Source organism: Saimiri boliviensis, chromosome 10, assembly GCF_048565385.1.
Source record: "Saimiri boliviensis isolate mSaiBol1 chromosome 10, mSaiBol1.pri, whole genome shotgun sequence".
NCBI lineage: Eukaryota > Metazoa > Chordata > Mammalia > Primates > Cebidae > Saimiri > Saimiri boliviensis.
Genome location: NC_133458.1, coordinates 6,642,387 through 6,665,403, shown reverse-complemented (window position 1 = coordinate 6,665,403; position 23,017 = coordinate 6,642,387). Strand labels below are relative to the sequence as shown.

The 23,017-nt window shown below is 47.3% G+C and overlaps 1 long non-coding RNA gene across 1 annotated transcript; it reads right to left on the bottom strand.

The window, feature by feature from the left end:
• Positions 1-1,640: 1,640 nt before the first annotated feature.
• On the bottom strand, positions 1,641-17,526 carry LOC141580000 (uncharacterized). Its single transcript, XR_012511985.1, has 3 exons — positions 16,247-17,526; positions 11,061-11,198; positions 1,641-2,327 (listed from the first exon to the last, which is right to left on the bottom strand). It is a non-coding gene; the product is annotated as an uncharacterized LOC141580000 (long non-coding RNA).
• Between the last annotated feature and the right edge of the window lie 5,491 nt (positions 17,527-23,017).

Below are 23,017 nucleotides of genomic sequence, written 5' to 3'. Positions count from 1 at the left end.
AACGACAGAGAGAGAGAGAACGAGAGAGAGAGAGAGAGAGAAAGGAGAGAGAGAAGAGAGAGACTCATGTCTATAATTCTTGTATTTTGGGGGGCTGAGACTGGAAGATCGCTTCTGTCCAGGTGTTCAAGACCAGCCTGGACAACATAGTGAGACCTTGTCTCTACAAAAATAAAAATAAAAATAAATTAGCCAGGCTTGGTGATATGTACCTGTAGTCCCAGCTACTCAGGAGGCTGAGGTGGGAGGATCACTTGAGCCCAGGAGGTCGAAGTTACAGTGAGCTGTGATTGCGCCACTGTACTCCAGCCCAAGGGACAGAGCAAGACCCTGTCTCAACAGAACAAAACAAAACAAAACAAAAGCCAGCAAACATCCTTGGCATAGATAACAGAAGATAAGAACACATACCTTAGGGCTGTGCTAAGGTTGTTGTGTAGGGGCGGAGAAGCTGAGGGTAGGGGGCAGGGCTAGGATTGGACAGCCTTGGGCATTAAAGAAGGGGACCGAGCAGAGCTGAGTGGGTTCAGCACCTAATACCCAAAGCCTTTTCCACTTTAACCATCCAAGTTACTATATAAAAAGATCAGAACCGGCCGGGCGCGGTGGCTCACGCCTGTAATCCCAGCACTTTGGGAGGCCGAGGCGGGTGGATCACGAGGTCAAGAGATCGAGACCATCCTGGTCAACATGGTGAAACTCCATCTCTACTAAAAATACAAAAAATTACCTGGGCATGGTGGAGCGTGCCTGTAATCCCAGCTACTCAGGAGGCTGAGGCAGGAGAATTGCCTGAACCCAGGAGGCGGAGGTTGCGGTGAGCCAAGATCGCGCTATTGCACTCCAGCCTGGGTAACAAGAGCGAAACTCCGTCTCAAAAAAAAAAAAAAAAAAATGATCAGAACCTAGGCCTAGCATGGTGGCTCACGCCTGTAACTCCAGCACTTTGGGAGGTGGTGGATCACGAGGTCAGGAGATCCAAATCATCCTGGCCAATGTGGCTTAATCTGGTCTCTACTAAAAATGCAAAAATTAGCTGGGCGTGGTGGTGTGCGCCTGCAGTCCCAGCTACTCAGGAGGCTGAGGCAGGAGAATCACTTGAACCCAGGGGGCAGAGTTTGCATTGAGCCGAGATTGCACCACTGCACTCCAGCCTGGATGACAGAGCGAGACTCCGTCTCAAAAAAAGAAAAAGAAAAAGAAGAAAGAAACCATTACCTTATAGCATGTATATTAGTTGCAACACAGCAAAAAAAATTTTTTTTACTTATTTATTTTTTGAGACAGAGGCTTGCTGTGTTGCCCAGGTGCAGTGACTTGGGTTGCCAGGTTGGAGTACCATGGTGTGATCTCAGATCACTGCAACCTCCACCTCCCGGGCCCGAGTGATTCTCCTGCCATAGCCTCCTGAATAGTTGGGACTACAGGTGCCCACTACCAGACCCGGCTATTTTTATATTTTTAGCAGAGATGGGGTTTCGCCATGTTGACCAGGCTGGTCTCAAACTCTGGACCTCAGGTGATCCACCCACCTCAGCCTCCAAAAGTACTGGGATTTACAGGCCTGAGCTGCTATGCCCCAACCCAATTTGCTACACCTTTGTTATGCCTAGACTCTAAGTATCCTCTTTAATGTCGTCTTTTGTCTTTTTTTTTTTTTTTTTTTTTTTTTTTTTGAGACAGTCTTACTCAGTCAGCCAGGCTGGAGTACAATGGCACAATCTTGGCTCACTGCAACCTCTACCTCCCAGGTTCAAGTGAGTCTCCTGCCTCAGCCTCCCGAATAGCTGGGACTACTGGCACCCGTCACCATGCCTGGCTCATTTTTTTTTGAATTTTTAATAGAGATGGGGTTTCACCATGTTGACCAGGCTGGTCTTGAACCGCTGACGTAAAATGATTCACCCACCTTGGCCTCCCAAAGTGTTGGAATTACAGGCATGAGCCACCGCGCCCAGCCTCGGTATCCTCTTCATTTGCTAAAACATGTAACTCAAACAGCAAGTTGTTGTTGTTGTTGTTTCTCCTACTGACTATGGAGAAGTTGATCAGAATTTGACCTCAATTTGGTCAAATCCAGATTCTTCTTCTGAGGTAATAGGGTCAAGGTCTCCTAGCACGCTAGGTCTCAGACTCCAAAGGCTTTGGCTTTGGGGTTGGCTACATATTTCTCTTCCAAGATGAGCTGCTTGCTTCAATTCCAAACGCAGTTGAATTTCAGAAATGACAATTCCTGGAGCACATTTCCTGTAAGAACTTGTAGCTGGTGGACTCATCCCAGATCCCATCCAGCTTTGTGACGCTGCTTTACTGTGCTCCACGTGGATCTAGCAAGCAGAGAGCAATAGTCACAACCCGGAGAAAACAGGGGAAGAAAATGAGAACTGAGTCCTGAGAAGGGAAGGAGATGAGAGTCTGACTCGAAAAGTGGAGGCTGAGACTGAGTGGGAGCTGCTCATGCATTTAGGCTGTATGTAGGCCAGTCATGGTGGCTCACGCCTGCAATCCCAGCACTTTGGGAGGCCAAGGCAGGTGGATCGCTTGAAGTCAGGAGTTCCAAGATGAGCCTGGACAACACAGTGATAATCCTTTTCTACTAAAAAAGTTAAAAATTAGCCAAGTGTGGTGGCATGCACCTGTAGTGCCACCTACTCGGGAGAATCGCTTGAACCCAGGAGGCAAAGACTGCAGTGAGCTGAGATCATGCCACTGCACTTCAGCTTGGGCAACAGAGCAAGACTCCTTCTTAAAATCACCATCACAATGAATTAAAAAATAAAAAGTAAGCATGGTGGTGCACACCTATAGTCCCAGCTACTTGGGGGGCTAAGGTGGGGCTGCAGTGAACAGTGATTGGGCCACTGCACTCCAATCTGGGTGACAGACTGTGAGACCCTTTCTCAAGGGAAAAAAAAAGACTTCAATCTACATTCTGATGAAGATAAAAAGGTATTGATTCCAAACCTTAAAAAGAACTGCGAAGAGAAGATTGAAAACCAAACAGAAAAGAGTTGTCCTAGTTTGCCAATCCTTTCTCTGCATAGGCCAGCCTCTTCTCATGTACACTGAGTTGTTTCTCTTATTTATTTTTGTTTGTTTGTTTTTTTAAGATGGGGGTTTCACCATATTGGTCAGGCTGGTCTCGAACTCCTGACCTCAGGTGATCCGCCCACCTCAGCCTCCCAAAGTGCTGGGATTACAAGCGTGAGCCACCGTGCCTGGCCTGTTTTTTGTTTTTTTAAAGATGGGGTTTCACCATGTTGGTCAGGCTGGTCTTGAACTCCCGACCTCAGGTGATCCACCCACCTTGGCCTCCAAAGTGCTTGGATTACATGTGTGAGCCACCATGCCCTGCCTGTAAACTGAGTTATTTCTCAATAGTGTTGTTTGTTTGTTTTGAGATGGAGTCTTGCTGTGTCCCTCAGGCTGGAGTGTAGAGGTGTGATCCTGGCTCACTGCAACCTTGGTCCTGAGTTCAAGGGATTCTCCTGCCTCAGCCTCCCGAGTAGCTGGGGTTATAGGCACCCGCCACCACACCCAGCTAATTTTTGTATTTTCAGTAGAGACAGGCTTTTGCCATGTTGGCCAGGCTGGCCTGGAACTCCTGGCCTCAAGCGATCCACCCGCCTTGGCCTCCCAAAGTACTGGGATTATAGTGAGCTACAGCACTCTTTTCTGAACTCTGCCTTCCAGGCCTACAAACCTGAAGGCTATGTAGTGCAGAGGCAGAGAGAGAGAGAAAGCGGAGATTCAACAGAGGAGCAAACACAGAAACGTCAAAACCGGGGCATCTGAATGGTAGGGAAGGAGAATATCAAGGCTTGAGGTCCCAGCCATTTGATCTGTAAATAAGCAAAACAAATGTGAAAAGACTGGCTTGTGCTGTGTTTGCACCAAGATGCTGCATCAGCAGTGGACCGGAGGCCAATCGTGGGGTAATGAGAGAAGGAGGTGAAGGAGGAGATCAAGAACGGACTTGGTTAAGGTTGGCCAAACCACTCCCGTTTCTACCTGAACCTTGCTGGAATAGCAGCTATCGATGATGCGAGCCATGCATGTGAGGGATCAACACTTAAGCATTAACTGATATTAACTGATGGGCTACTTCCCATGTGATTTGTTGCAAATTTTCCCTTGTACTTAGTGGAAAGGGCGCCACTGCCGAAAGGGAAGCTGTCCCTGTTGCGCTAAAATGTCAAACCTCCAGTAGAGAGGTATGACAGATATTCCTAAAGTAGCTGAGTCACCTTTTCCCCTGAAACATCAAGCGTCCCCCTGGCCCCTGCTGCAGGCTAACTGGGGAGGAAGAAGAAGAAGGTTAGGGTGAGCATGAGGGAGATGGTGGTAGAATCTCTGAGAGGGAGTCTACTCACCTCCCCCTGGGTTCCAGGGAGTAAGATGGTGGAAAGGATAATAGCATCCCCAGCAAACTTTGAGGGCTCTGAGAACAGAGGAGATTCTCTGCTTCCAAGCTGGAACCCTGGGGCCCCGAGGAGTTCCGAGTGCCAACAGGACAGCAGAGTGGTAGAGCAGGAATGGCCGTGGCCTCGGGCGGAGATGGGCCCCAGGCAGTCGAGGGGATGCTCTACCTTGCTGAGCAGCCTCAGAGAGCAGCCAGGCCCCCATGTCCCAGCAATGGGTGTCAGGTATTTGCAGACATAGCCCCTGAACCTTAGGGCATTTCAAGATCCTGAGAAGAGGCAGGATTATAAACTTTAGCTGAGGCTTGAGGAAGACAGAAAAGGACCTGAGAGCACAGGACACCAAGATGCTGCATTAGCCTGTAGACTGGAAGGTAGTCGTGGGGTGATGAGAGAAGGAGGTAGACGAGGAGATCAAGAGAGAGCTTGGTTGAGGTTTGACCTAATCAGGAAAAGTCATGAAAAGTCAAAATTTACCTGGAATTGACTAGATATTTTGCCATCAGGCAGAGAGGAGGCTAGAAATAGAAATACTAGCCGGGCGCGGTGGCTCAAGCCTGTAATCCCAGCACTTCGGGAGGCCGAGGCGGGTGGATCACGAGGTCAAGAGATCGAGACCATCCTGGTCAACAAGGTGAAACCCCGTCTCTACTAAAAATATAAAAAGTTAGCTGGGTATGGTGGTGCGTGCCTGTAATCCCAGCTACTCAGGAGGCTGAGACTGGAGAATTGCCTGAACCGAGGAGGCGGAGGTTGCGGTGAGCCGAGATCGCGCCATTCCACTCCAGCCTGGGTAACAAGAGCGAAACTCTGTCTCAAAAAAAAAAAAAAAAAAAAAAGAATTTAAACTTTCAGCCAGATGCAGTGGCTCACACCTGAAATCCCAGCACTGAGGGAGGCTGAGGCAGGTGGATAACCTGAGGTCAGGAGTTCAAGACCCGACTGGCCAACACGGTGAAACCCTGTCTCTACTTAAAATACAAAAATTAGCCTGGCATGGTGGTGGGTGCCTGTAATCCCAGCTGCTCAGGAGGCTGAGGCAGGAGAATCACTTCAGCCTGGGAGGCGGAGGTTGCAGTGAGTTGAGACCATGCCACTGTACTCCAGCCTGGGCAACAGAATGAGACTCCATATCAAAAAAGAATTTAAACTCTTGTATCTACAAATGTGAATTTTTCTTTTTTTGTGAGATGGAGTTTCACTTTTGTTGCCTAGGCTGGAGTGTAATGGCGTGATCTCAGTTTACTGCAACCTCTTCCTCCCAGGTTCAAACAATTCCCCTGCCTCAGCCTCCTGAGGTAGCTGGGATTACAGGTATGTGCCACCATACCCAGCTAATTTTGTATTTTTAGTAGAGATGGGGTTTCTTTCTTTCTTTCTTTCTTTTTTTTAAAGACTGGGTTTCACCATATTGGTCAGGCTGGTCTTGAACTCCCAACCTCAGGTGATCCACTCGCCTTGGTCTCCAAAGTGCTTGCATTATAGGCATGAGCCACTATGCCTGGCCAAGATGGGGTTTCTCCATGTTAGTCAGGCTGGTCTCAAACTCCTGACCTCAGGTGATCCGCCCACCTCGGCCTCCCAAAGTTTTGGGATTACAGGAGTGAGCCATCGCGCCCAGACTTGTTTTTGAGGTAGGGTATGGAGTTGCTCTTTCACCTAGGCTGGAGTGCAGTGGCACAATGTTGGCTCACTGCAACCTCCACCTCCTGGGTTCAAGCGATTCTCCTGTCTCAGCCTCCTGAGTAGCTGCGATTACAGGAATCTGCCACCATACCCGGCTCATTTTTGTAGTTTTAATAGAGATGGGGTTTTCACTATGTTGACCAGGCTGGCCTCGAACTCCTGACCTCAGGTGATCCACCCACCTCTGCCTCCCAAAGTGCTGAGATTACAGGTGTGAGCCACTGCGCCCGGCCAAATGTGAATATTGAATAAGGACCTCAGACACTGTCCTCTGGGTATTACCAACAGGTTTTGACACTAGTAATTGCAGAGCCACGTAAGAGAGACCAGACTCTGGTTAGCAAAATAATGGTAATCTTTAGCAATGCGGCACATGTTTGAGAAGCAATTTTATACGTTAGACAGGGTGAAAACAATGGCTCTTCAGAAGTTTTCTTCTAACTCACAGAATGCATCAGAAAGGAAAGGTGGATCCCAGCGAGTTCAAGGGACATATTCCTCTCTGTAGTGAAAATTTGTTCATATCCAGATCAACCTTCATTTCATTACTCCCCAACCCCCTCAAACAGAGTCTGGCTCTGTTGCCCAAGCTGGAATGCAGTGGTGCGATCTTGGCTCACTGTAACCTCTGCCTCCTGGGTTTAAGCAATTCTCCTGCCTCAGCCTCTAGAGTAGCTGAGATTACAGGCGTGCACCAACATGCCCAGCTAATTTTTGTATTTTTAGTAGACACACAGTTTCACCATGTTGGCCAGGATGGTCTCAATCTCTTGACTTTGTGATCTGCCCGCCTCGGCCTCCCAAAGTGCTGGGCTCATGGGAGTGAACTACCATGCCCGGCCCTAATTTTGTATTTTTAGTAGAGTTGGGATTTCTTCACGTTGGTCAGGCTTGTCTTGAACTCCTGACCTCAAGTGATCCACCCAACTCAGCCTCCCAAAATGCTGGGATTGCAGGCATGAGACACCATGCCCTGCTTCATTTCTTAAAACGTCTTGACACATGTCCTCTGCCTCCTGTGTCCATGGACTCCAGAACCCTAGCATTCCAGAGCACCCCCCGCCACACTGTGACTGCTTCCCTCTTGGCAGGCACCCTAAGTTCTGGACTAGTATTATCCCTACAGAAGAGAACAAGTTCTATCAGCCAATCTCAGATTTCCCTATGTAGGTGCAAAATATTGTATTTCATATTTCATTCCTAGTCATTTTGATTGCAAACCTACTTCTATGTCAATTTTATTACTGTTTTTTTTTTGTTGTTTGTTTTTTTGCGGAGGAGACAGAGTCTTGCTCTGTCACCCAGGCTGGAGTACAGTGGCACAATCTTGGCTCACGACAGCCTCCACCTCCCAAGTTCAAGCAATTCTCCGGCCTCAGCCTCCCAAGTAGCTGGGATTACAGGCACTGGCCACCACACCCAGCTAATTTTTTTTTTTAATTTTCCGTAGAGACAGGGTTTCACTATGTTGGCCAGGCTGGTCTCAAACTCCTGACCACAGGTGATCCACCTGTCTCGGCTTCCCAAACTGCTGGGATTACAGGCATGAGCCACATGACCCGCTGGCATAGTTTTATTTATAAGAGGCATAACAATCCATGAACCAAGATTCAAATATCGTTTCAAGTGAAAACAGTTTCCAAAACTACTTGTGATGTTTTCTACATTAGATTTTGAAAAGAATCTATACTTGCCTTAATTCCTAAAACTAAATAGGAAACATTTCAAAATATACCTAAATGTTACTGAAATTTAAAGTCTTTTTTTTTTAGGTTTTTTTTTTTCGGTTTCCAATTGATAAAGTGGGTTTTAATTTTTTTTTTTTTTTTTTTTTAAAGACGGAGTTTCACCATGTTGGTCGGGCTGGTCTTGAACTCCCGATCTCAGGTGATCTACCCGCCTTGGCCTCCAAAGTGCTTGAGCCACCATGCCCAGACGAAATTTAAAGTCTTAATTCAGATGTTCAGCATCATATGACAAAGATACATCATTACAGGCCTGAGCCACCATGCCCAGCCGAAATTTAAAGTCTTAATTCAGATGTTCAGCATCATACGACAAAGATACAATCTATAAAGTCTGACTTTTTTGTGTGTGAATGAATCGAACCAATTTTTTTTTTTTTTTTTTTTTTTTAGATAAAGTCTCACTCTGTCACCATTGCTAGAGTGCAGTGGCATCATCTCTACTCACTGCAACCTCAGCCTCCCAGTTCACGCGATTCTCCTGCCTGCCTCAGCCTGCCAAGTAGCTTGGATTACAGGTGAGTGCCTCCACGCTCGACTAATTTTTGTATTCTTTTTAGTAGAGACAAGATTTCACCATGCTGGCCAGATTGGTCTCGAACTCTTTACCTCAAGTGATCCTCCCACCTCGGCCTCCCAAAGTGCTGGAATTACAGGTGTGAGCCTCCACACCTGACCAAAGTCTAATGTTCTAAAGTCACACTCAGAAGCTAAGCTTTCCTATTTTTGTGTGGATTTTTCTTTTGCCCACTGCTATCTTCAGCACTATTTAGTACAGAATGAGAATTTCATCAATGATTTAAATACAGAAATATTAATGCAATAAATATTTAATCAAAGAAAATAGTCCTATTTCCCTTTTTGTCACCTTTTACTTCATTTTCTGTTATCTTGCAAATTCTCTAGGTATATTTGCTTTTTCTCCTCCATGCCATATTTATTTTCTGTATATTCTTCATTTCTTCACCAGTTTATTTCAAAACTCTAATTGTTTCTTAGCCATTTTCTTATATCTATGCCCATGGTCTCTAGTTTTACATCAATTTCTCTTGGTTTTCATTACAGTGAGTAATTGATTTTGTCTGCCTTTTACTTTATCTATGGCTCTGAAATGCCTGCACAGCCTCATTTTTTTCCATCTTAGATAAATGTATTTTTCGTGGTAGTTTCAGGAGGATAAATATCTATTTTCTCCCTGAGATTTGGATTTTCTTTTTCTTTTGAGATGGAGTCTTGCTCTGTCACCCAGGCTGGAGTGCAGTGGCGCAATCTTGGGTAACTGAAACCTCAGCCTGCCCAGTAGGACTACAAGTGCATGCCACCATGCCCAGCCAATTTTTGTATTTTAAATAGAGATGAAACGCAGGCTGGTTTCAAACTCCTGACCTCAAGTGATCCACCGCCTTGGCATCCCAAAGTGCTACAGGTGAGAGCCACAACACCCAGCCCTGGATTTTCTTAAACTTCTCTTCTTTCATTTTTTTTCTCTCTCTAATAAGCACTTCAGCTTTTAATAAAATTTTCTTCTTTTATCTAGTGAATACTCATAAACTTTCCTTTTTTAGACTTATCGAAATGATTAGCTTCCAAGAGTGCTGAATGCTAAAAATCTCCTCTCATTCTGCATAGAAACAGTGGAGTTCTGGAAGTAACTATTTACATTTCAAGTCAATAAACCCAAGGGTGCAGTTGGGTTTATTGTTGCAACTTGAACATTTATTAAGTGCCAACCCATGTAAAGAATTACCCAGCAACCAGAATTCAACTTGGTCAGCAGGCAAGGAGTCTCGATCAGACAAACTCGCCATTTTGAAACATGAACAATTACATGGAAGATGGCTGGAGAAGACAAGGGTCACATGATTCTGTTTGCCACAGTAACAGAAATGTCCTGGATGGTCAGACCCTGGATGAATGGAGCTGTTTTGAAACCGGTGGCATGATGGCAATTTTGCAAAGACCCTGCTCAGATCTCCTGCTGCAGGTGTCACTGACTGACAACCTCAGCGGCTATCCTCTGAATCTACCACCACCGAACTTACAACAAGGTTGTGCTTCCTGAGGGCTGTCCCCAGCCAGTGACTATGGGATAAGGTCAGTTCCTGCCAGATTCTAATGGGGACTTGGGTCAGCCTGGCCAAAAGCATCTCCGAGCTGCATTGCAGTCTGGAACCCCCTTACTCTGTTCCCTTTTCCTTCCGGGGGCAGGGGAGGAGCCAAATTTCCTCATTCTGGCTGGGCAAGGTGGCTCACCCCTGTAATCCCTGCACTTTGGGAGGCGGAGGAGGGCAGATCACCTGAGGTTAGGAGTTGGAGACCAGCCTGGCCAACATGGTGAAACCCCATCTCTACTAAAAATACAAAAATTAGCTGGGCATGGTGGCGGATGCTTGTCATCCCAGCGACTCAGGAGGCTGAGCCAGGAGAATTGCTTGAAGCTGGGAGACAGAGGTTGTGGTGAGAGATGGGAAAGTTATTCCTCAAAAGTTATATGTTAGATTACATTATAAGGAGTTACACTCTCTTGCTCTATGGCCATTATCCACTATTAGCATAATCAAATACCCACATATCTATATTCTCTAAATCAGCTACCTTGACTCACTCCAGCATGTCTGACCAGAATGGGGCAAGCTCCAAAACCTGGTGCATGCCATTCCTCATTTGGAAACCCTCCTGACCTTCTCCTGACTAGCTTCCTCTTCTTCCATGTCTTCTTTCCCCTTATCTGTTCAGGAAATTACCAACAAGCTTTTAGCCAATCGGGTCAAGCATAGAATGTGAGGTCCCGTTCCGGCCAATGGAAACTGGACACAGCAGTGGGGTGACTGCGTCAGGTTATGAAAGTTACAAATGTCCCTGTCTCCTTGCTCAGGTGTGCGCTCCTGGCAAGCCTGCCGGTGAGCTGCCCGCTTCCCGCAGGAGGTGAGCTGGCCTTGCTGAGCCATCCACTGTCTCGGTGTGGATTCTTCCCGACGTTATAAACCTGTTTCCAACACAAGATCTTGCCACTGTACTCCAGCCTGGGTGACAGAGTAAGACTCCATCTCAAAAAAAAAAAAAATTTTCCTCATTTCTCCCTCTACTTTTTTCTCTCATTGGTGTTTCTCCCATAATCTCTTGTATGAGAATCTTCCTGGCACCTATTTTTCAAAGGACCTGAACCCACAGAGGGTGGAATAATATAAACATAAAACTACTGATTTACCTGGTGTTGTGGTGCATGCCTGTGGTCCCAGCTATTCAGGAGGCTGAGGTGGGAGGATCGCTTGACCCCAGGAGGTAGAAGTTGCAGTGATCCAAGATAGCACCATTGCACCCCAGCCTGGGCAACAAATTGAGACATCTGGGGAAAAAAAAAAAAGAAATTAAAGTTAAGAACATAAAAACAATTACTGATATAGTTTGGATATTTGTCCCCGACCAAATCTCATGTTGAAATGTAACCCCCAGTGTTGGAGGTGGGGCCTGGTGGGAGGTGCTTGGGTCATGGGAATGGATCCCTCATGGCTTGGAGAGCCAATGAGTTCTCAGGAGATCTGCTTGCTGTAAAGTGCATGGCACCTCCCCCATCCATGCTCCAGCCTCTCCTTCTACCATGAGTAAAAGCTGCCTGAGGCCTCCCCAGAAGCCAACAGATGCTGCTGTCATGCTTTCTGCAGAGCCTGCAGAACCATGAGCCAATTAAACCTCTTTTTTCCTTTTTCTTTCTTTCTTTCTTTTTTTTTTTTTTTTTGAGAAGATTGTGTCGCTAAGGCTGGAGTACAATGGCTCGATCTCGGCTCACTGCAACTTCCGCCTCCTGTGTTCAAGTGATTCTCCTGCCTCAGTCTCTCAAGTAGCTAGGACTATAGGTGCGTGCCACCATGCCCAGCTAATTTTTTTTTATTTTAGTAGAGACATGGTTTCACCATGTTGGCCAAGATACTCTCGATCTCCTGACCTCATGATCCGCCCACCTCGGCCTCCCAAAGTGCTGGGAGCCACCATGCATGAGCCACTGTGCCAGACCTTTTTTTGTTTTTTTGAGACAGTCTCATTCTGATGCCCAGGCTGGAGTGCAGTGGCATGATCTTGGCTCACTGCAACGTCTGTCTCCCGAGCTCAAGCGATTCTACTAAGTCAGCCTCTTGAGTAGCTGGAACCACAGTCATGCACCACCACTCCCAGCTAATTTTTGTATTTTTAGTAGAGATGGGATTTCACCATGTTGATCAGGCTGGTCTCAAACTCCTGACCTCAGGTGATCTTCCCACCTTGGCCTCTCAAAGTGTTAGAATTACAGGCATTAGCCACTGTGCCTGGCCTAAACCTCTTTTCTTTTCTTTCTTTCTTTTTTTTAATATTAGAGATGGGGTTTTACCATGTTGGCCAGGCTGGTCTTGAACTCCTGACCTCAGGTGATCCACCCGCCTCGGCTTCCCAAAGTGCTGGGATTACAGGTGTGAGCCACCATGCCCCGCCAACTTCTTTTCTTTATAAATTACCCAGTCTCAGGTATTTCTTTATAGCAACACAAAGAATGCCCTAATGTGATTTCTCACTAACTGGCTGCCTCTTCCTAGGACATGACTTGCCCTCTCAGGGCAGCAACTCTCCTCAAATGTCAGTCAAGGAGAGACACTTCAGCTGGGCGCGGTGGCTCAAGCCTGTAATCCCAGCACTTTGGGAGGCCGAGGCAGGCGGATCACGAGGTCAAGAGATCGAGACCATCCTGGCCAACATGGTGAAACCCCGCCTCTACTAAAAATACAAAAAAAATTAGCTGGGCATGGTGGCATGTGCCTGTAGTCCCAGCTACCCAGGAGGCTGAGGCAGGAGAATTGCTTGAACCTAGGAGGCAGAGGTTGCAGTTAGCCGAGATTGTGCCACTGCACTCCAGCTGCCTGGCACCTGGCAACAGAGCAAGACTCTGTCTAAAAAATAGGAGAGACGCTTCATTTATTTATTTATTTACTTTTTACCGACGCCACCATCCCGGGACACTTCATTTATAACCAACTACCACACCAATCTCTTTCATCCTAAGAACCATTCCTTGGTAAGTACTAGAGCCCAAAAATAAAAAAATAAAATAAAGAGAACCATTCCCTATGCCTCTCCTTAAAGGTACAGGAAGGGCCACGCCTCGACTATACCCTGCTCACTTTAACAAGAAGATGAACACACACATACATACCACACATTCTTTCTCAAGTGCTATTATTCATTTTGAACCAAGTAAGCTTATCCTTTGAAGGCACTCTCCATTTCTCCCCTTAATGAGGCATAATTACTACAATAACAACAACACAAATAAAATGCTCCCCATAGGATCAGCATTTCTGGCTGGGCATGGTGGCTCACGCCTGTAATCCTAGCACTTTGGGAGGCCAAGGCGGGCAGATCACCTGAGACTGGGAGTTTGAGACCAGCCTGGCCAACATGGCGAAAACCCATCTCTACTAAAAATACAAAAATTACCCAGGCGTGGTGGCGCATGCCTGTAATCTCAGCTACCTGGGAGGCTGAGGAAGGAGAATTGCTTGAACCTAGGAGGTGGAGGCTGCGGTGAGCCGAGATCACACCACACCACGGCACTCCAGCCTGCGCAATAGAAGTGAGACTCTATCTCAAAAAATAAAAAAATTTCCAAGCCTTGTACATACACATTACATCATTTGATCCTCATAATAACATCAAGGGTAGACATGACCAGTAGTATTAGCCTCACTTCACAAAGAAAGAAACTGAGGGACTCAGACTGATGTCTCTGGGTATCAGTTTCCAAGTCTGTCCAGTGAAGGATTGAGCCCTGTGACCTCTAAGAACTCTTCCACTTATTTTTTATTTATTTATTTTTAAATTTAATAAAGATGGGGTTTCACCACGTTGGCCAGGCTGGTCTTGAACTCCTGACCTCAGGTGATCCACCCACCTCGGTCTCCCAAAGTGCTAGGATTAAAGGCATGAGCCACTGCGCCCAGCTCTTCCACTTCTAAAATTGTATCATTTCCATAATTTGTCTGAAATCACTAAGCTAGTAGTTAGTAGCAGTTAGGGAGCTGAGAGAATGACTTGGTGCCAGGCTGATTCTCCCACATCGTGTTATCTTTGCTGCCAATAGTAATGGCTAACGTCAGCTGTGCGATGTGCCCTGCACTGTGCTAGTTACTTACAAGCCATTGTTTTTTATCTTATTTAATTTTTTTGAGACATAGTTTCACTCTTGTTGCCCAGGCTGGAGTGTAGTGGCACGATCTTGGCTCACTGCAACCTCTGCTTATCGGGTTCAAGCAATTTTGCTGCCACAGCCTCCCAAGTAGCTGGGATTACAGGCATGGGCCACCATGCCTGGCTAATTTTGTATTTTGTATTTTTAGCAGAGATGGGGTTTTTCACCATGTTAGTCAGGCTGGTCTCGAACTCCTGACCTCAGGTGATCTGCCTGCCTTAGCTTCCCAAAGTGCTGGGATTACAGGTGTGAGTCACCACGATCAGCCAGGGCATTGCTGAATACCTACTCAGCATCGTCCTCCACCCCACTGCCTAAATGTATTGAGATTTCAGTTACATACACTCTTAATGGAGAAGCTGACACCACCCCTGCTCCAGGGATGTCCTCTGATGGACATTTTCCACTCTTCTGGCCATGGTCATTGGGTGAGTTGGGGGCTCTGGCCTGGAATGCAGGACCAGAAGTCCACTCTCTCCCACTGGACATACATTAGGAAGCACTGGCTTCTACTGCCACTGGCAGCCTCTCTGTGGCCCGGAGGGGAAGCTGAGGATTCTTGTTTGAAACTGGTAATTTTTAGTAGCTAAAATCTGAGATGTCTACACTGTATCCTTAAAACTGTGAACAAACAACATAGGGAAAGACAGATGAGGTCACTGAGACCCAGAGAGGTTACTAGACCTCGCCCAGCATACGCTACCTACTGGGGGCAGTTAGGCCTAAATTACAAGTCTCTAGCAACTGACCTAGGGTCCTCTTGGCCTCAGCATGTACAGAGGGCCCCATGTACAAAGATTCCAGATAAAAATCAGACTGTGATCTAGCTGATGAATAGAACCCAGAAGTATGTTTGAGGGGGAGGAAGGATGAGGGTAGGAGAGGCCTCCTTCTGTTCTGCTTTTTTGCCCTGAGGGCATGACAGTGAAGCACTGCAAGGGCCGCAGCTGAGCCCAGGGGTGGTCGCACTGAACCAGGACTCCTTCCCTTCCTCCACTCTAAACCTCTGCCAAGCAGAGAGCCTCTGAGACTGCTCTGGAGGAAGGGGCTTCCTGCCAAGTATCTGCCCACCTGGGGCCAGCGTGAGGGCAAGGCTAGTGGCTACATTCTGTGAACAGCTGGAAAAAAAAAGTGGACAGGACAACACAGTGACCTTCCCAGTCTCCTTGTCAAAAAATAGCAGCATTAAAAAAAAAAAAAAAAAAAGAGGGGGAGGATATTTATTTAATCCTTTTGTTACAAATTAAAGTTGCTACTAATTTGTTTTCAAAAATTGCAGGAAATAAAGCAAAACAAAGAAACACAAAATACTTAAAAAGAGAATAGCTATTTTCCCAACTCTTACTTATAGGTGTATCTATACAATTTTGGCAGAATCCAAAGGGAAGGACAGTTTGGTTAGTCCCTCCCTGGTTGTCACAGCAAATGTACCGGGTTCATTTATTCATGAAAGATTTGTTGATCACCTACCCTGTGCCCTGGAGATACAGTTCTGAAAAAAACATCAAAAAGGCCCCTGCGTCCAGCAGCTCACATCTTAATGGTGGGAGGAAGGAGAAGGGAACAGACCATAACAAGTAAGTAAACAAAATGATTTCAGACTGTGCCAAGGGCTGTGAGGAAAACAGGGTGATATGATAGGGAGCAGGGAAAAGTACTTTACAGTGTCAGAAATGCCTCCCCAAGGCAAGGTGGCTCACACCTGTAATCCAAACACTTTTGGGAACCTGAGGTGGGCAGATCACTTGAGCCTAGGAGTTTGAGACCAGCCTGGGGTTTCACATCGTGAAAATACAATAAATAAATTACAAAAATACAATAAATAAATAAATAAATAAATAAATCTGCTGGGCACGGTGGCTCATGCCTGTAATCATCCCAGCACTTTGGGAGGCCAAGGTGAGTGGATCACCTGAGGTCAGGAGTTCGAGACCAGCCTGGCCAACATGGTGAAACCTTGTCTCCACTAAAAATATAAAAATTAGCTGGGCACGGTGGTAGGCATCTGTAATCCCAGCTACCTGCGAGGCTAAAACAGGAGAATCACTTGAAACCAAGAGGCAGAGGTTGCAGTGAGCCAAGATCTCACCACTGCACACCAGCCTGGGCAAAAGAGCGAGATTCCGTGTCAAAATAAATTAAGTTAAATTTAAAAATTGGCCAGGTGTGGTAGTGCATACCTGTAGTCCCTGCTACTTGGGAGGCCGAAGTTCTGAGCCCGGGAGGTTGAGGCTGCAGTCTGCCAAGATTGCACTACTGCACTGGGCAACAGAGTGAGACCTGTCTCAAAAAAAAAAAAAGGAAGGAAGAAAGAGAGAGAGAAAGCAAGCAAGATGGATGCCTCGCCAAGGTGAGAGATAAGCTAAGCTAGGTGAGAAATCTAAAGAAATTCAAGTGCAAAGACCCTCTGGCCAAATGGTCTTGGCAGAAAGAAGCTGCTTCTGTAAGGCAGGGATCCTATAAGGTAGGCCTTGAAGGCCCTGGTGGGGAGCTCTGTTAAGACCCTCACGATAGGCAGGAAGGCAGCTGGATATATTAAATGAGTCATAATGGGTCGTCCCGGTGGACCTCTGGAGTCTGACCTGGGTTCATGTTTGGGGTCTCCCACTTTAAAGACCCTGGGAAAGTTACTGGAGTTTCCTCATTTGAATAACCAAGGGTTTCTCGTGTTTGATGCCAAATGCCTTTTGCGCGGATTAGCTCCAAACCTCAGCTTCATCAGTCAATTTATCCTTACATTCAAGAGCAACCATTTACAAAATGAGCTCAAAAAAAAAAAACCATAGAAATTTTAAGTGGTAGAACATACTGCATAAACAAAGTAGAAATAGATTCCCCAGGCAAAGCTTATTATATTGCTGGGATAATCGACTTTTGTCACTGGAGTCTCACTTGGTACTTTAAGAAACTCCATCTTGATCCTAGGTCTGGGTTGATCTGGGCATTCCAGCTAATTTTCCATTTCAAAAACCTAAAGCAATAAAAATGTTGATATTGACATTTATCATTTTTATCCTCGCTCTCTGCCTTGTTAGGCTGGGAGATCTGTTCCACTTGGCTGAGTTTAGGGAGGGCGGGGAAGCGGGGGAGAAACCGAGGCGCAGGGTGGAGAAAGGGAGAAGCCTCGCAGACTGAACACATGAGAAAACCTGGAGAACGGATTCGCTGTCGCTTATTTCAAGGAAGAAAGAAAACCGAGAAGCGAAGCACGGAGGGGGTCAGGTTCGGGGAGCGGTGGGAAGGTTGCAGGGAGCCCCGGGACAGGTGGAGCGCAGGCGGCCGGCACCTGGGGCCCAACTCGGGCCGCGGGGTGCAGCAGGGCAAGGGCTCTCGGGCTCCCGGGACCGGAGGAGATCAGAAAAAGGAGAGACATGCAGAAAAGGAGAGGAAGAGGAGCAGCACTCAGGGAGGGAAGGAAGAAGGCCGAGACCGAGGAACGCCCGCAGGAACCCGCAGCGGAGCTGCGAGCCGGACTGGGCGGGGAGAAGGGCCCACGAAATGGGCGGGGCGCCAGGCGGCGCGAGGCCAATGGGAAGCGGGCGGGGTGAGGGCGGGGCGCTAGACGGCACGAGGCCAATGGGAGGGCCGGCAGGGGCGAAGGCGGGGCATTAGGCGGTGCGAGGCCAATGGGAGGGCGGGCCGGGTCCTCCGGACTGAGGCGGGGCGCCAGGCGGAGGGAAGCCAATGGGAGGGCGAGTTAGAGGCAGGGGCGGGGCCGCAAGCCAATGGGGGGGTGATGACGAGGGGGCGGGGCGCCAGGCAGCGAGAGAGCCAATGGGAGGCCGAGCCTGGGACCGCGGGCGGTGGGCCTCCCCGCGCGGAGAGGGAGACCCGGAAAACGGTGGGGGCGGGGAGCGGAGCTGACAACCTGTCAAATCCACTTTAGGACGAACTAGGTCACGCGCTCCCCGAGCAGGGCGCCCCCGCCCGCGAGACCTAGCCGGGGCTCCTTCCTCTTCCTGCCCGCGGCGGTGGGGGCGGGGCGGGCCTCGGACACCTGCCTCCGCGGCCGGCCGCCGGCCCCGCGCGGCTTCCCGGGCGCCTCCGCCTCGGCCGCACACGCCCGGCCCGCTTTCGGCGGCAGGAGCCGGGGTCCCGCAAGCCCGGCCGCGCTCTCTCCCTGGTCTCCGGGAGCCCGCCGCGGCCTCGCCGGGAAAACCTCGCGACTCCCCGCGCCCCCGGCCGTCCCCGCGCCGCTCCTTGCCGCGCGCGGCCATGGACTTGTCCCCGCGGGCCCCGGTGTGCGGAAGCCTCGGGGGCCAGGGGCGCACTACTTGGCGCGGAAGGGCCGGCGGCGGGCGGAGGGATCCTGGGCCGTGGGGGAAGCCGCAGGGAGGAGCCGGGAGGAGCCGGGAGGAACCTGGCGCCTGCCCCCGCCTGCCCCACCCACGCGCGCCGCGGTCACCTGTTCCCCGCGGGAGCCCGGCCGCGCTCGGGGGAAGGCGCGCGCGCAACCGGGGCCGCCGCTTTGTGCCCGTGGAGTCCCTGGGAGGGCGCAGCGCGCTGGGGTCTTCCGGGCCGGCGGTCTTCCTGCACTTTCCTCTCTGGCGTGCGGACCGCGGCGTTCTGTCTCCAGGCAAACAGAAAGAAATCGGAGACTCTGGAGGCAGCGTGGATCCCCCGGGTGCAGGGCTTGCTGGAACGCCAGGCGGTGGGATCGCGCCCCTGGGATTCCGCTTGGCCCGCGCGTCCATTTCCCTGCACCGGGGACTCGGTGAAGCTGGATCTGTCCAACGCCTGCAATGTGGATGTGGAGGCAGACTAATCCGTTCAGTTATTTCTACCCATCCTTTTTTCTTCATGCTGATTTGCTTAGAACTTTAGCATTGGATAGATAGCAAATGTAATGTTTAATTTTCACTCCTTGACCATTATGTTAATTTCTCTCCAGAACAAGGTGACGCGTTAAGTAACAATGACCAGGTCATCTACTCTTCTTCCAAATTGTATAAATTGAAGGGTAAAATGTCTAAAAACGCTTAAATTTCAATGCTAAATTTGAAGATTTGACACAATAATTTGAAATGCTTCTTTGCAATATTATGATTATGGCATTTCGGAACAAATAAAAATATCTAATTTTCAGACATTTCTTTATTCAACAAATAGTTCTTGAATGTTTATATGCAAAGCAATGTGCTCAAAACATTTTTATTACTTTTGCAAATGTATTTTATCAGTAGAAGAATTTTGTTTTAAATTCTGGTCTTTATTTATGTTTTAGTTACCATATTGGGAAGAAAATACTACTATGTACGGAATGTACAGACATAACGTTTTTATAGTTAAAAAAAACAGTCATTAAGAAAGAAAATATGGCCGGGCGCGGTGGCTCATGCCTGTAATCCCAGCAGTTTGGAAAGCCCAGGTAGGCAGATCACCTGAGGTCGGGAGTTAGAGAATGATCCTGACCAACAGGGAGAAACCCCATCTCTACTAAAAATACAAAATTAGCCCGTCTTGGTGGCACAGGCCTGTAATCCCAGCTACTCCGGAGGCTAAGGCAGGAGAATCGCTTGAACCCAGAGGTTGCAGTGAGCCGAGATCGTGCCATTGCGCTCTAGCCTGGGCCACGAGAGGGAAACTCTGTCTCAAAAAAAAAAAAAAAATTATATATATATATATGTGTGTGTGTGTGTGTGTGTGTGTATATATATTCTTTAAATTCAACATAAGAATGAACTTACTCAGGCCGGGCGTGGTGGCTCACGCCTGTAATCTAAGCATTTTGGAGGCCAAGGCGGGCGGATCACCTGAGGTCCGGAGTTCAAGACCAGCCTGACAAAATCTAAGCATTTTGGAGGCCAAGGCGGGCGGATCACCTGATGTCGGGAGTTCAAGACCAGCCTGACAAACATGGTGAAACCCCGTCTTAAAAAAGAATCAACTTACTCATAATTAGCTGTAGTATTATTGCACTTGAAGAACTACCATATTTATTATTTTTACGAGTACCATTTATAAATAGTAAATGCTATTAACTACTATCAACAAAACGTAGGAATAGAGGTCCAACTTTTTTTAATGGAAATTAAATACAAAGAAAGCAACAAAAAGAGACCTTTCATATACAGTTACTGTCTTTTCAAGCAACAAAAAGAGACCTTTCATATACAGTTACTGTCTTTTCATGCTCAGCTAATTTTCTAAAGGGTGTGGTTGCTTTCTGTTTTGCCTGATTGGGAGCCTAAACAGTGCTAGAAACCTCTTAGCCCTTATTGGGTATATAAATATATATCTTATTTCCAATTTTTTAAATCTTTTTCTGCTGAAGGTTGTTTTCTTCTCTTTTTTGTGTGTGCTCATCATTTCAATGTTAATACCCACTAAAAAGATAATAAATCTATAAGTGCTTTTCTTCAAATCACTGGATTGTCAATAATAGAAAGTCAACACTGTCAAATCATGAGAATGAATTGCATATCATTGTACAAAAACTGAATACTAGCATTTAGCTTAGATCTATTATATTACAATAATAAGAAAAACTAAAGAATTTAAAAATTTAAACAAAATGCAATCCTAAATTGTGTTGCGGCCAGGCATGATGGCTCACACCTGTAGTTCAGCATTTGGGCAGGCCAGAGCAGATGGATCACTTGAGCCCAGAAGTTGGAGACTAGCATGGGCAACATGGCAAAACCTCATCTGTACAAAGAGGAAGAAAGTAATAGCTGGTCATAGTGATACTTAGCTGTAGACCCAGCTACTCAGGAGGTTGAGGCAGGAGGATCATGTGAGACCGGAGGTCGAGGCTACAGTGAGCCATCCTGGTACCACTGCACTCCAGCCTGGGTAACAGAGCGAGACCCTGTCTGGAAACAGCAGCAAAATCATCTTGCTACATTTCAGTAGTTTTAACTCCTTTAACAGAGTGTAGACAGTTTTGATATGATGTGTCACATCTTTTTTTAACGTCTAATTTCATAAGAAAGCTCACTCTTTCCGTTCCTCTTAAAGATGAAAATTAGAAACATTCTGCCTTCTTTCTTCTTTTTTGTTTTTGAGGTGGAGTCTTACTCTGTCGCCAGGCTTGAGTGCAGTGGGGCAAACTTGGTTCCTGGGTTCAAGTGATTCTCCTACCTCAGCCTCCCAAGTAGCTGGGACTACAGGCGCAAACCACCCATACCCAGCTAATTTTTGTATTTTTAGTAGAGATGGGTTTTCACCATGTTGGCCAGAATGGTCTTGATCTCTTGACCTCAAGATCTGCCTGCCTCGGCCTCCCAAAGTGCTGGGATTACAGGTGTGAGCCACTGCGCCCCTAATTATTTCTTCTGTTGTAACCCCTGCTACCATACTTTTGGAATAGATTTGGTAAATTAATTTCCTTTATAAGTGGAGTTCTATAGACGGAGTTTTGCTCTTGTTGCTTAGGCTGGAATGCAATGGCGTGATCTTGGCTCACCGCAACCTCTGCCTTACGGGTTCAAGCGATTCTCCTGCCTCAGTCTCCCGAGTAGCTGGGATTACAGGCATGTGCCACCATGCCTGGCTAATTTTTGTATTTTTAGTAGAGACAGGGTTTCTACATGTTGGTCAGGCTGGTCTCGAACTCCCGACCTCAGGTGATCTGCACACCTCAGCCTCCCAAAGCGCTGGGATTACAGGTGTGGGCACAGTTTTAGTTCTCAATTGGTAGTGAGTTTCCTAGACTAGGAGGAAATAACAGGAAACCTTCTTACTGCTTTTGGGGAGGAGGGTGGGTGGCTTTACCCTGGTAAGGACATTCTTATGGCAGCTCAGCCTATATTCTGTGGTTGAAAATTCAGCTCAAACTCAAAGGGGTAGAATATTTTGTGAACGGAAAACAAATATGCCTTGAGTCAGAGGTTACAAATCAGTGGTCACAGATGTGTATTGTTCGTCTCTCACAACCTTTAGAAACTTTAAAATTAGTTTCCGAGATTTAAAAAGTAAGAGATTTCAGGACGGGGCGTGGTGGCTCATGCCTATAATCCCAGCACTTTGGGAGGCCAAGGTAGGTGGATCGCTTGATGTCAGCAGTTCAAGGCTGGCCCAGCCAACATGGTGAAACCCCATCTTTGCTAAAAATACAAAAAAATTAGCTGGGTGTGGTGGCATGTGCCTGTAGTCCCAGCTAGCCGGGAGGCTGAGGCAGGAGAATTATTTAAACCTGGGCAGTGGAGGTTACAGTGAGCCAAGATGGCCCCACTAGAAGCCTGGATGACAGAGTGAGATTCTGTAAATAAATAAATAAATAAATAAAATAAAAGATTTCCAATAAGAATACAGAATTGTAAAAAAAAAATAAAAAAGAATACAGAATTGTAACTTCTTTTGGAAATTAGAGCTGTCCATTTCTTGCTTGATTACAGACGGTGTTGCTGACTGGCTGCTGCCCTCTTTAGACAGGGTATACACCCCATACATCAGGCTCAGTGAAGTCACGTATCTTTGCCACCTGGCCACTGCGGGGATATGTGTTTGGAATACTGATATGGTTTGGCTCTGTCTCCCAACCCCTCGAAATCTCATCTTGAATTTATCTCCCAGAATTCCTGTGTGTTGTGAGAGGGACCCAGGGGAAGGTGACTGAATCATGGGGGCCAGTCTTTCCCATGCTCTTCTTGTGATAGTGAATAAGTCTCACGAGACCTGAAGGGTTTATCAGGAGTTTCTGCTTGTGCTGCTTCCTCATTTTCTCTTGCTGCTGCCATGTAAGAAGTGCCTTTCAACTCTCACCGTGATTCTGAGGCCTCCCTGGCCATGTGGAACTGTAAGTCCAATTAAAACCTCTTTTTGGCTGGGCGTGGTGGCTCACGCCTGTAATCCTAGCACTTTGGGAGGCCAAGGTGGGTGGATCACCTGAAGTCAGGAGTTCAAGACCATCCTGGCCAACATGGTGAAACCCCATCTTTAAAAAATACAAAAAAAAAAAAACCAAAAAAAAACCCACCTATTTTGTTCCCAGTTTTAGTTATGTCTTT